This window comes from Vidua macroura, chromosome 4, assembly GCF_024509145.1.
Source record: "Vidua macroura isolate BioBank_ID:100142 chromosome 4, ASM2450914v1, whole genome shotgun sequence".
In the NCBI taxonomy this organism is placed as follows: Eukaryota; Metazoa; Chordata; class Aves; order Passeriformes; family Viduidae; genus Vidua; species Vidua macroura.
The window spans coordinates 7897403-7909656 of NC_071574.1; the positions used below are offsets into that span (position 1 = coordinate 7897403).

The 12254-nt window shown below is 39.9% G+C and overlaps 1 protein-coding gene across 1 annotated transcript in view; it reads left to right on the plus strand.

The window, feature by feature from the left end:
- The window catches only part of ARHGAP10 (Rho GTPase activating protein 10), a 137976-nt gene that overhangs the window by 17671 nt on the left and 108051 nt on the right, over window positions 1–12254 (plus strand). The gene's annotated exons all lie outside the window — the stretch shown is intronic.

Consider the following 12254-nt stretch of genomic DNA (forward strand, 5'->3'; position numbering starts at 1 on the left):
ATTGGAGGATTTGAAGTTGAGGGCAGAATAGCCTGAAGCACTCTGTCATACTAACACAGAAGCTTTCATAATTGGTACAATTAATACCACTATAATTTCTGTTGCAGTCATCATGTAGGAAGAAAACCTCATTCATCTTACTGTAAACATTGAGGGCAGTATTTCTTACACATTGTGGGTCACAAAATTCCTCACAGTGGCTTGCTAAACTGAGATTATTTACATGAAGTGATTTATTGGGCAAAACTGTCAGCAGTACTGCAAGCCTCAGTTGAGCTGAGTGAGATTTGTTATGTACCACGGCCTCTACTAGTGTTCTGGCAAGTGAACCTTTCCTGAATAATGTGAAAGACCTTGTCAAGCTGTCTCTGATAATTAGATTTGACATAGCTAATACCTGAAATACAGGAAGGACAGTCATGTGGCCAAATCATGGCTTGTCAGCAGTGAATGTGTTTGTATTGGGTTGCCAGTGTTGTTTTTGGGAAGGGAGCATTGCAGAAAGAACATCTAGAAAAAAATGTGTAGATGCTTCGTCCATTCTGTGCTGAAATAAAAGGCTATAGTTTTGCTAGAACATCCCTTGTTTGATAAGAGGAGACTGGGAGATGTGCAGATGTCGTGAAATACTTCAAACATTTTAATTCTGAGTATCTGAGAGTTACAGGATGAGCTTATGTTGTCAATCCTTCCTAGTGCTGAGGAACAGCAACATTTAACCATCTATCTCTTTAGTTTACTACTGACCTCATGTCTCCTGTCTCCCTTTTTTTTTAATGGATTATAATGTTGGATTAAGTGAGGCTGTCATGCAATGTATTAGGTGCTGCTGTTGCTTTCTTTAATGACTGGAGAGGAATGCAATTTAAAAAAAGAAAACAACTAAAGCATGGTTGTGCAGAAGTGTCCCTGTGTTTGATTGCTGAAATTGCAGATAACATGACCAAGATCATCTAACTGTTGGAGGAATCCTTTAAGCAACCTGGGATTTCTGTGGGCATCATTTCTGCAGAATAACTACACAATGTGCAAATGCTGGCTCTTGAGTTTAAGGAAAAGCAGAAACATTTGTTTTCTGTTCCCTTAATGCCTTTCTGTGTTCTTCAGATCAAAATTTGCTCATTTATATTAAGAAAGGAAAATATATTTAGCTTGCTGATAAATGAAAGAGAGCTGCTTTAAAGTAATTCAGAAATTATTCATATCATAGGCAAATTCCTAAGAGAGACAGGGAAGGTAAGTGCATGGTACAGCATGAAGTAAAAATTCTTCTCTTTTTCCTTTAAAAGAGCTTTGGATGTGTGTGTTTTGTTGCTTTCTAGCTTTAAGATTTTTTAAATTTTAATTTCCTAGTATCAGAGGAAAAATCTTTCTGGATTACTGTGGCAAACACCCTAAATGGGTATAGTCAGAAATAGTTGTGGTTGCTTTCAACCAAATGTGGGTACTTCATCAATTGCCTTCATAATTCTTTCCTCTGCTTCTTAATTTGGTTGGCTGCACCTTTTTATTTTTTTTCTTCTAGCTCCAAAAGAAAGTTCACAATTCAAGGAAAGAATAAATTGGAGCAGTTAGTAGCGTTTTTCTGAAATGCACATTCCTGCAGGTAGCAGGAGTTGCACCAGTTGAGCAAAACAACTTTACTTATTGATGTTTTCTTTGGAGCCACAGAGTGGATTATGAAATTCCTGGAATCAAATTAAACTTCAAATATACAAAACATAAAAACAATGTGGTGAGCTTGTGGCTTGTGTTATCTGTAGGTTTTGGGGGTGTTTTTTCTGTTTCCAATTTTCTCTAACTCTGTCAGGCCTGGACACAGAGAGAACTTGTGTCTGTGGCTGAAACCCCTTTGAAAGTATGTAGAAAGCCAAAGAAAAGCTAAGTTTGCAGCTGTCTAAAGCAATTTCCAGCTGATAGCCTGGCTTTGTCACACTCTGTTCTTTATTATACAAATCTAGCTGCTGGATTGCTTTGGTGCAATGCTGTGCAGCAGCCAGAGGTTCCTTTGGTCCAGTCCATGGGAGGTTAGAGTTGAACTTCCCTGAAGAAGTGATAATTCTGGTTTATGGAGTCATTAGACCCACTGCTTTTTCAAATAAATAGAAGAGAAACTGGAACAAATGTTTGTATCTTATTCTTATTTGATCTGTTTGGCTGTATCACAGCGTATTATTTAAGCTGTGTCACAGGAGTTGGTAGTGTGATGTTATTTCCCTCCCCTCCCCAGTGTATTGCTAGCTCTTTTTTTTTTTTTTTCCTTTCGTTGTCCTTTTGTTTCTCTCTGATTTCTGTGGTCGTCTAAGACTTTTTTTAACCAAGGATAAAGCAAACATATTAGGGAAAGGGAGTTTACAAAAGTGAAGATATGATCCATGAGAGAATTAGTGCTATAAAAAACTTAAAAGTATTATTTATACAGATTTCAACCCTTTTTTTTCTTCCTGAAGATGCCTAGATACCCTGAGAAGTGCTATAATGCCTTCTGGTTTTCCCAGTTTGTACTTAGGTAAACTGTGTGCGTGCAGAATGGATGGGGAAACTTATTGCCTGATGCCTGGTGAGATTTCCCTTCCCTCAATTACCTGGATCGTGTCAGTACTGCAAGAGGGAAACTGTGGCAACTTTTGTCTACAGTTAGGGACTAACACTTAGAAAATGCTGGAGGAAGCTCCGGTGTGGCTATAAGCAAATTAAACTGTTTCTAGCTTCCATGAGTCCTAAGCTCCTAAAATAACCCCTTAATTGCTAACTTGTTAAAGTTTTTAATAAATATTTACTGATTTGTCTCACATACTTGGATGGTGTGCATGTGACTTTATGGGCATGTCTTCATAGCATGATGAAGAATTTGGCAGCTACAGGATTAAACATCATCTAGTTGCTTGTGATCTAGGTCAGATATGAATCTGGTGATCTGGATAATGAACCCCCAACTAGCTGACAATTAGCTTGCAGTGGACCTTCACTATAAATTACAGCATTTGTCTAACATTATGCACAAGTGTAAAGTTGCAGCCTCATCCCTTTTTCTTCAATTGTAGTATTAAAGAGAACTTAAATTATTGTGAAATACAGCTAAGAAAGGCAAATTCTACATGAAGACACTTGGCTTGCTCTGAGGTTATGTTTGGGTAATTCAGCTTTTAAAAAGAGTGAAGACTAGTGATGAGGATACTCATTTTTTGTATGTAGTTGAAGCTATTGCTTCTTTACACATACTGTATAGAGTCATCAAGGTTAAGATTCATAGTGGCTGTCTATTCTTATATTGGAAGATTTGATTAAATATTTGTTATATTTCCATCTTCAGGTTGTGTTGGGATTATGCCAGTGCCTCTAGATTGATTTGCCTGAAAAGATAGATTCCTCAGTTCCAAAAGTACTGTTTTTCATTATACAGATGTCTTTTCAAAGGTTTTAATTGTGGATTTATGCATCTTTTTTCCCCTGAAGAATAACTAATGCTTCCTTTAACATATAATCAATGTAAGTTCTGCTCACTGTTTTAAAACCCAAACATTTAAGATTCATAGGTATTCTAGTGATATAGCTGTACCCTGCTTCATTACCAGTGCACGTGCAACAGAAGTGGTGAGAGGAAGATGTGGTGACCTGAATAGCTGAGTTTATTGTTCACTAATAGATTTTATCCTGCTGATAAGAGGCCGAGGTACCTTCCTGTGTAATAGCTGGGGCACAGCATGAGTCAGTGACTTTATCAAAGTCTATTCATGGGCTGGAACATGAAACAAAGTCTCTTGAGCTCAGTTCTATTGTTTTGTGCATGAAGCCAGTTTTCATAATTCAATGTATTTATTTCTACTTTTAAACAGAATTTATGCCAAGTCACTTGAGTACTGGCAGACATACACTACATTTATTTATTTGTTTGCTTGTTTGTTTTCGCAGGACATTTCACTAGTGTGAAATCATTGCCCCTGCTCCTTCAGAATTCCTGCCTAACTACAGCTGTTTTGAGCTTGGGATGCTGGAACAGTGGCAGGTATATGAAGCTAGGCAGATAGTTTGCAGCTGGGAGTTTGCAAACATGCAGGTGCCAGTTTGATTTGGGAAGAAAGTGTGTTTCCAGTGCTGTGGCCAGGCTGGTGTGTGCAGAGAACATGGACGTCTGTGGCATTTGCCAGCTGCTGAGCTGCTATAAATGATATCATCAGAGTCACACTTTGTCTGTGTCTTGCTCTGGGTTCATGATTTGGCTTCAGCCAGCAGCAGGTAAGACTTGCTTCATGTTTGAATCCAGTTTGCTCTTTTGGTTCTTAAAAGGATGAGTGTGATGTGCTTCCTCCATGTGTACTGTGTATCCTTGGTGATCCTTTTCCCATGGTTTCAGGATATGCACAAGCCCAGCGATGGTCCCACATTTAGTTGTGAAATTACATTTGCACATGATGGGGTAGCAGAAATAAGGGTAGTGCTGCCATTGATCAGGGATTTCAGTGATGTCTGTTGAACATGCAATTTGATCAAATTACCAGCTACTGGTTCTAATACACAGTCTTTCTTGGAAAATAAATCCTACTGATACTATATCCTAAAATAGTGTCTCAGTTGGTGTTTAAAAAAAAAAAAAGTTGTTCTTTTGGGCTTTTAAAAATCTATTTCCCCATCATCACGTAACATTACTTGTAGGGTTGGAAGTGATGGATACAAAGACTTTGAGATGCCTTAGAAAAGATTGGCTTTAGTTGTTATCTGCTCTTCTGCATGCATTTCTGCTCCTTGGGAAGTGAATTCTGTGTTTCCAACTGTTTTTTTTTTTTTTTTCTTTGCACTAAATGCACTATTATGTTTTCTCTGATCTGCTTCTGGAAATACTTGGTGAACCAGGGCAGAGTGTTGGTTGTGTGTTGGCCTTTTTCCAGCTCAAACACCCAGCAGTCACGTGTGTAGGGGTTATCATCCTGGTTTGAACTTTGTTCTGGCTTTTGGATGTGATAAATGCTCCAGGATCAACATGACAGCAGTTAATGAAATTACGGGTCATCAGTGTTTGTTTCTGAAGTGGAAACTGGCTGTGGGAGGGGAAATGTACTTCCTGTTACTTCATAATGTGGAGGCAAGGGATCTGCCTGGACTTCTGTGTTCTACTCTGCAGAGCTGCTGGGCTGCTTTCAGCTGAATGAAGCGGTGGAGGAAGGTGGGGAGGAGCTACGTGGTCTTTGATATTTAGTGGTGCACATGTAGTTCAAGATGCTGTTCAGTGCAAGACCGTGCAGTAAATTTCTGGATGCCTTGTGTAAGTGGTTCTCATGTTTGTATCATGGCTAGGTGGCATCTTTCAGTGGCATGAAAATAAGAGGGAAAAATAAAGTTTCATTTCTTTGGGTCACAGGCACTTTTTGAGCTGTGTGCTTATTATTGGAGTATCCTGGGCATCCAAAGCATGGTGGGCAGCAGGGGAGGGAGGGGATTCTGCCCCTCTGCTCTGGTGAGATCCCATCTGCAGTGCTGCATCCAGCTCTGGGCTCCCAGCACAGGAAGCTCATGGACCTGTTGGAACAAGTCCAGAGGAGGGGGATGTCAAGATCATCAAAGGGATGGATCATCTCTCCTATGAGGAAAGGCTGAGAGAACTGGGATTATTCAGCCTGGAAGAGTGAAGGCTTCAGGGTGACCTAATTGCAGCCTTCCAGTACCTGAAGGGAGCCTATGAGAAAGATGGAGAGAGAGTATTTACAAGGGCGTGTGGTGACAGGACAAGGGGGAATGGCTTCAAATGGAGAGACAGTAGGTTTAGATTGTATTTTAGAAAAGAATTCTTTACTGTGAGGGTGGTGAGGTACTGGAACAGGTTGCCCAGAGAAGTTTTAGATGCCCCATCCCTGTAAATGTTCAGTGCCAGGCTGTATGGAGCTCTGAGCAACCTGGTCTAGTGGAAGGTGTTCCTGCCTGTGGAAGGGGTTTTGAAGTAGATGATCTTTATGGTCCCATTCAACCCAAATCATTCTATGACTCTATGAAATATGTGATAGTGACTAAAATGTGACTTCTTGCAAGAGTACATGATGAAACAAAGATTACAGAATTGGAAAAAATGAGTTTACTAATTGATTATTTCAACTTGGCCTGATTTGAGCATGTTTATATTATGAATAGATTACACTGTGTATCCAGCAGTACATTTTTATGTATTATTAAAATTAGTCATGTGGAGTCAGACCACTATGCTCTCAGTTTGTGCTTGTATCCTGCCTTCACTTTTCTTTATTCTTCCCTATTCCCCTGGTATTAAATTTGGAATTTCTTCAGGTAGTCCAAAAAGACTAGACCAATTTTCTGTTTAGTGAAAGGCTTTTGTCCTGACTCTCTTTGTTGATAACTAGAAAATGCTTCTGACCATATAAGCAAACTGTAAACAAAATATCTGTGTCTTAGCTATGCATCCAACTAACATTTCTGCTGTAGTTGCAAGCATGCTGACATTGTTATAAAGAATTTGGTACAAAACCCAACAAATACAATGATTTACAGTCTTTTTTTCTCAATAGATCATTACTTATGGAGAGTTGCAGTTGTAATGCTAGTATGGGAAATTTTACTACTGACCAGCAAAGATCCTTGATATCTGTTCTCCAGCAGTCATGTGGATTTTCTGGATTTTCTCATCTGTCTCTGAGTCAACAAAAATAAGAAGAAAGGTAAATAAAAGTCAGTGAGTGTGTTGCATTTCTCTTAGTTGGGCATTCCCGCTCTTGAATTAGCATTGCAAAATACCTCTGTCATAAGATAAAGTGGCGCTTACAGGTCTGCACATGCTGGGTTGTTTTTTTGTGTGTGTGGTTTTTAATTTTTTTTTTCTCTGTGGTGTTTGTACCATATGCAACCACTCAAAACCTCCCCACGATTGTTTTGGGTGGTGTCACCCCTCAAAGTTTCTCATGGACTTTGGTCTTTTGGGTAGAAAGGTAGAGGAGTTGCAGCTGAACCCCATTTAACAGGTTTTGCAGGTTACTAGAGGTCCAGGGGACTGCAGCTGGAGAGTCACAAACATAGGGTGGGTATACAGCTCTGAAGCTTTGGCAGCAAGGGTGACTTCTGACTGAAAGTGCCAATTCAAAAGTACAGCAGCCTTACTTGTTGAGGCTAATCATCTTTAAAAGGCTTAATGTTCTTTGTTACGTAGCTTCTGACTGATCCTGTCTGAGATTTTGTGCCAGTGTGGCCTTCATCTGTTCAGGACAGTAAGAAACAATACTGGCATGATACTGTAATGTTTTTAACATGCAGGTAGTCCTAAATCATATTGATAGTAGGAGGATATTGTGGCTGTACCTGTGGTCTGGCCTGAGCTGCTGACCACCACTGAGCTGCTTTATCTGCTTCTCCCTCCCTCCCCAGGGTCTGGAATGTGCTAATTGGTTGTTGTGGTCTTTGGCTCTTGATACTGTTTTGTGCTGCACTTACTCAGAACAGCAATGAAACAGCCTGGACCTTGAGCAGCTGCTTTTCACTGAGTTTGCATCTTCCTGTAAAGCACAGCAAAGCGCTGGTTAAATGGGCAAAGTAGAAAATTACAGCCCGATTTTGACTCATCAATGTTGAGCCTAATGCTTAAGAAATGAATTAAGTTTAAAATACCACAGCTAATGTGTTAAAATGGATTTTCTTTTCACCTGCTTCAGCAATAATTTTATTATAAACTGGGACATGAGAAGAAATGTTAGTAAATGAAGAAAGAAATGCATTTAGGAACTTTCAGTGTAGGAATTATCTATTGGTGCTAACTGGGACTAGAGAATGGGATTAAGGAAGAATTTTAAGGCATATGCCTTAGTTGGCCGAGGGATCTTTCACACATCTTGCAGAGTTTTGCAACAATCCTAAAGACCTTTTGCTTATGAGGGGCAGAAGAAAAAGCATGAAGATTTGAACTGACACTTTGTCTTCAATACTTATTCCAGTTATCCCAACCTAAAAATGTTATGTTTATATGATGAGATGGGTAGGAGAGTTGCTGGTGCCAGTACAGTACACTAGGTTGTTCACTGTAGTTCTGAGGACCATGTGTGGACAGACCACTTTTGTCTGTGCAGTCTGCCATGGACCAGAATTGTTAGAAACTGTTCTAATTTACATCACTAGGCTCATTCAGAATCCCCCGTGTCCTACAGAAATCAGCAAATGTTTTTTCCACTGTCATTGACAAATGCATTCACTGAACACTTCAGGGTTTCCAGTGTTTTGTTGCCTTATTTTCGTACGTGGTAGATGGAATGAGGCCAGTTCCTTTGGTGTAGAGAGGTTTTATTGACATTTATGGTTTGGGATTTGTTTTGCGGATATTTCATTGATAGCGTAGTCCTACAAACCAGCAGTGCAGCACAAATGAGATACAAGACTGGGATTCCTGACTCCTTCCTTCTGGTCTCTGTGGCAGATGAGCTGTGAATTATCCAAAATAAGGTTTGAGCAAATGAAAGTATACTTGATTTGTCTTGTGACAGGCTCTTCTCTTTAATCAGAAAACTACTGACAGCCTTTCAGAAGCTTACCGTGTGATAACTGCTTCAAAATACTCCTCTAATTACGTTTGCTTTTTAAATACTTATGTGTTGAGTGGCTCTTGAACATGCTGTTGTTGCAGGATTGAATTTGACATGTCAGAGCATCTGTCACTGCCCTGGAACAGCAATGCATAGCTGTTATTACAGGTGCTGGGAAGTTTTCTCATAAAAGGTAGTGCTCTAGATACACAAAGTAAACTGTTCCCAAAGTTAAAAAGATCTTCTCCATGGATTCTTCTTGTTATCCATACGAAAGTACCTGTGAGAAGTAGTAGCAGAATTTCAGGAACAGGCTTTGCCAGTTAAAAGAGCCCCCCATGAGTTGTAGCTGGATCCAGGGATACTGGGATCAGTCATGGTGGTTCTTCAGGGAAAAGAACAGACTTTGCAAGTATGCCAATAGATGGTTATCTCACATTAAGGAGCCCAGCTGTGAAATGTTTGCTCTCCTAGTGTTTTGTTGTTGTTGTTTGTTTGTTTGCTGTTCCTTTTGGGCTTTGTTTTTGATGTAGAAAGCATGGCTGAGTGTCCAATGAGAATAACTGTGCTGCTGCACGTCAGCATGTGTGTCTCTCCTGTGTGTATTTAAAACCAAGGTGTTTAGTGTATAGTGGCACTTGGAAAGGCGGGGGGGGATTAAATCCCTGTAGCTGAGCAAGATTGAGCATGGAGACCAAACTTGAGGGGACACTTTTATGTCTGGTGTTACTCTTGCTGTTTCCCTAGCTACGGACAGAATTTGTTCAAGTAGTTCTTGTAATGCTTTCTCTTGGATTTTAATCTTTCTGAGGGAGGAAAGGAGGAGAATACAATTATTTCAGTTCTCTAGAACAAGATGCTTTTGACAGTACTTCTCTTTTAATACTATTTTAGGTGCTTAAGTGGGGGTAAATACTAAATTGTAGGTAAAACCCGTGCTGTCCTGTGACTGCCTTAGCTGAGTAATCACTGCATTGGTGGTCAGTCTGTCTTTCCTTCTCTTGCTTTCAGCTTATGACTTTGAATTTATGGAAAGCCTGTATATCTTTCATGTTAGCCTGAACTGTAGGTTTTCTTTTTCCCTTGAGTATGAGAAGAAACAGAGTGCTGAAGGAGCCAGATGGAAAGGTGTAATTTTGGGAAATATATGTTTTACATTGTCTAACAACTCTGCCACTCACATATCTGTTGAAATGTGGGGTTCCATTTTAATACTTAGGTTACTTGCAGGGTGTTCTTCACTGCTTGAGTGACTCTTATCTCATAGTTAATTTGTATGTTTTGATAATTATTTATTAAAGGTTTCTGTTTTACAACTGGAATAAATGTAATGTAAAACTTGTAAAAATGCAAGGGGTATTGCCTTAGGGAAGACATGTCTTTGTTTTTTTAAAGGGAAAGGTCAAAGAGAAGGGAGAGGACTGAAAAAAAAATAAATCCTCCCTTCCCCCGTTACCAATCATCAAGATCAGGTTCTTTTAAATTTTTGTAAGTAACTCTGTGCAATATTGCCCAGCCATCCTAAAGTACTTTTGCATGGTTGCAGGAATAGATGAATAAATACCTTTCTTTTCTTCTGTGACCATTCCTGTCACCTGTTAGAGTGCTTTAAAAAAAGAAGAAAGAGTCCAGAGTAATTCCTAGTTTCTTTCAAATGAACAAAATGTTTGTTTTTCTAAAGACCTGTAATTTCCAAAAGAAAAAATTTTAAAAACTAAACTTAAGTGCATATTTTTCCTTAACAGCCTATGATGTTTTATTTCCTCAGAGATCAGGAGTTTCCATGTAGCAGTCTTGTCATCTTCTATTTCAGAAGACACAGGTTTGGTCACTTGAGGCTGAGTCCCTTCTTTTTCTCTAAACCAGAGATCAGGGAGTATTTAAGCACCACCTCTTTAGTGCGATCCACAGAAACCTGTTTAAATCTGGTTATTATTTTAAAGACAGTTTACAAAAGAGCCCTTTTCACTGAAATGTCAGCCAAGCAAATTGCTTTCTTGTTGATTTGTACTCTAAATGTATAAACGTAACCACATGGCAGTTTGAGAAGTTGAATGATAATTTTAATTGCTAATATTTTCAAGTTTTTTTTTTTTTTTTTTTTTTTTTTTTTTTTTTATGGTAATGTGTGTTGTGGCAGAGGGTGGGAGAAACAGAGGACAACTACTTAATCTTCCCTATCAGTTTGGTAAAATCTAGACCTAGTCAAGCAATTATACCCTGCAGTTGTAATGATAATTCACATGTGACACCTTGTTCAAATTTGTGTTTTGTTCGGTGTTTGTTATTAGTTAAATACTTTGATTTCTTCCATCACCTCAATTGTTTTCTGCTTGCTTCCAAGCTTGATCTGTGAATAAATAATCAGCTATAAAAGGCATGTGCATTTCAAGTTCTGTGAGCAGACAGGACAGTTTGTACCAGTGAGTGCTGTTGAAGCTGAGCTGTAAAGCCAGTCCAGCTGGAGTGCAGAACGCAGCGGGGTTTGTTCCAGCAGGACAGTTCAGAGTAGGCAGGTGTACACATCCCTTCCCTGGATTGTGCAGTTGCAGTGCTCTCACTGCTGAAAGCTGAAGCTTTTCCTTCAGATTGTTGTGTAATTTATCGTCCTGTCTTTGTATATATATAATTTGATACATTTATCATTCCCCAAATTCAGAATCTGGGGCTCTTCTGTGAGTATAGTACATTTAACAGTGTGCCCAGATGGCCAAGAAGGCCAATGGTAGCCTGGCCTGGATCAGCAATAGTGTGGCCAGCAGGACCCAGGCAGAGATTGTCCCCCTGTTCTGGGCACGGGTGAGGCTGCACCTCAAATCCTGTGTTCAGTTTGGGGCCCTTCCTGACAAGAAGGACATTGTGGAAGTGGAGCTTGTCCACAGAAGGGCAACAAAGAGAAAGGTCTGGAGCACAAGTCCTATGAGGAGGAGCTAGGATTTTTTAGCCTGGAGAAAAGGAGGCTCAGAGGAGAGCTTATCCCTTGTTATAACTCCCTGAAAGGAGGCTGTAGCCAGGTAGGGATTGGTCCCTTCTCCCAAGGAGCAAACAACAGGGCAAGAGGAAACTGCCTCAGGTTGAACCAGGGGAAGGCTAGGTTGAATATTAGGGGAAAAAATCTTCACTGAAAGGGTTGTCAAACATTGGAACAGGCTGCCCAGGGAAGTGGTGGAGTCACCACCCCTGGAAGTATTTAAAAGTTGTATAGATTTGGCACTCAGGAACACGTTGAGGGGTGGGCTTGGAAGTGTTAGGTTTTGGTTGGACTCAATCTTCAGTGGTCTTTTCCAACCAAAATGATTCTATGACTCTATAACATAGATTGTCACAGTCCAAGCAGCTTCTCATTTCAGCTGTTAGCCTGGCAAAATATTTTGGGTTTTTTTTCCTTCATTGTGTCATGTTCTAGAGAAAGGACCCCATGTCTGTGGTGGTGAAATAGCAGGCCAGAGGCTTTACAAACTGAATCTCAACTTGAGCTGACAGAAGCCATGAGAAAGCTGACAGCTCTTAGTGACAACAATCCTGCATCAGTGAAAAACAACTTGTTTTCCTTGAGAAGAACTTTAGGACTGTGGAAAACAACCTGCTCTCCCTAAGAAAGAACTCTAGGACTGTGAGAAACACTGTATAAACAGCTGTATGGACTGGTTTTACACCATTAGGTAGAAAAATGAAAACAGTATGTCACAAACAACTCATTCTGCATGCATACGCCGAGGGATTGAGCGACCAATCAATGTGGGGTAA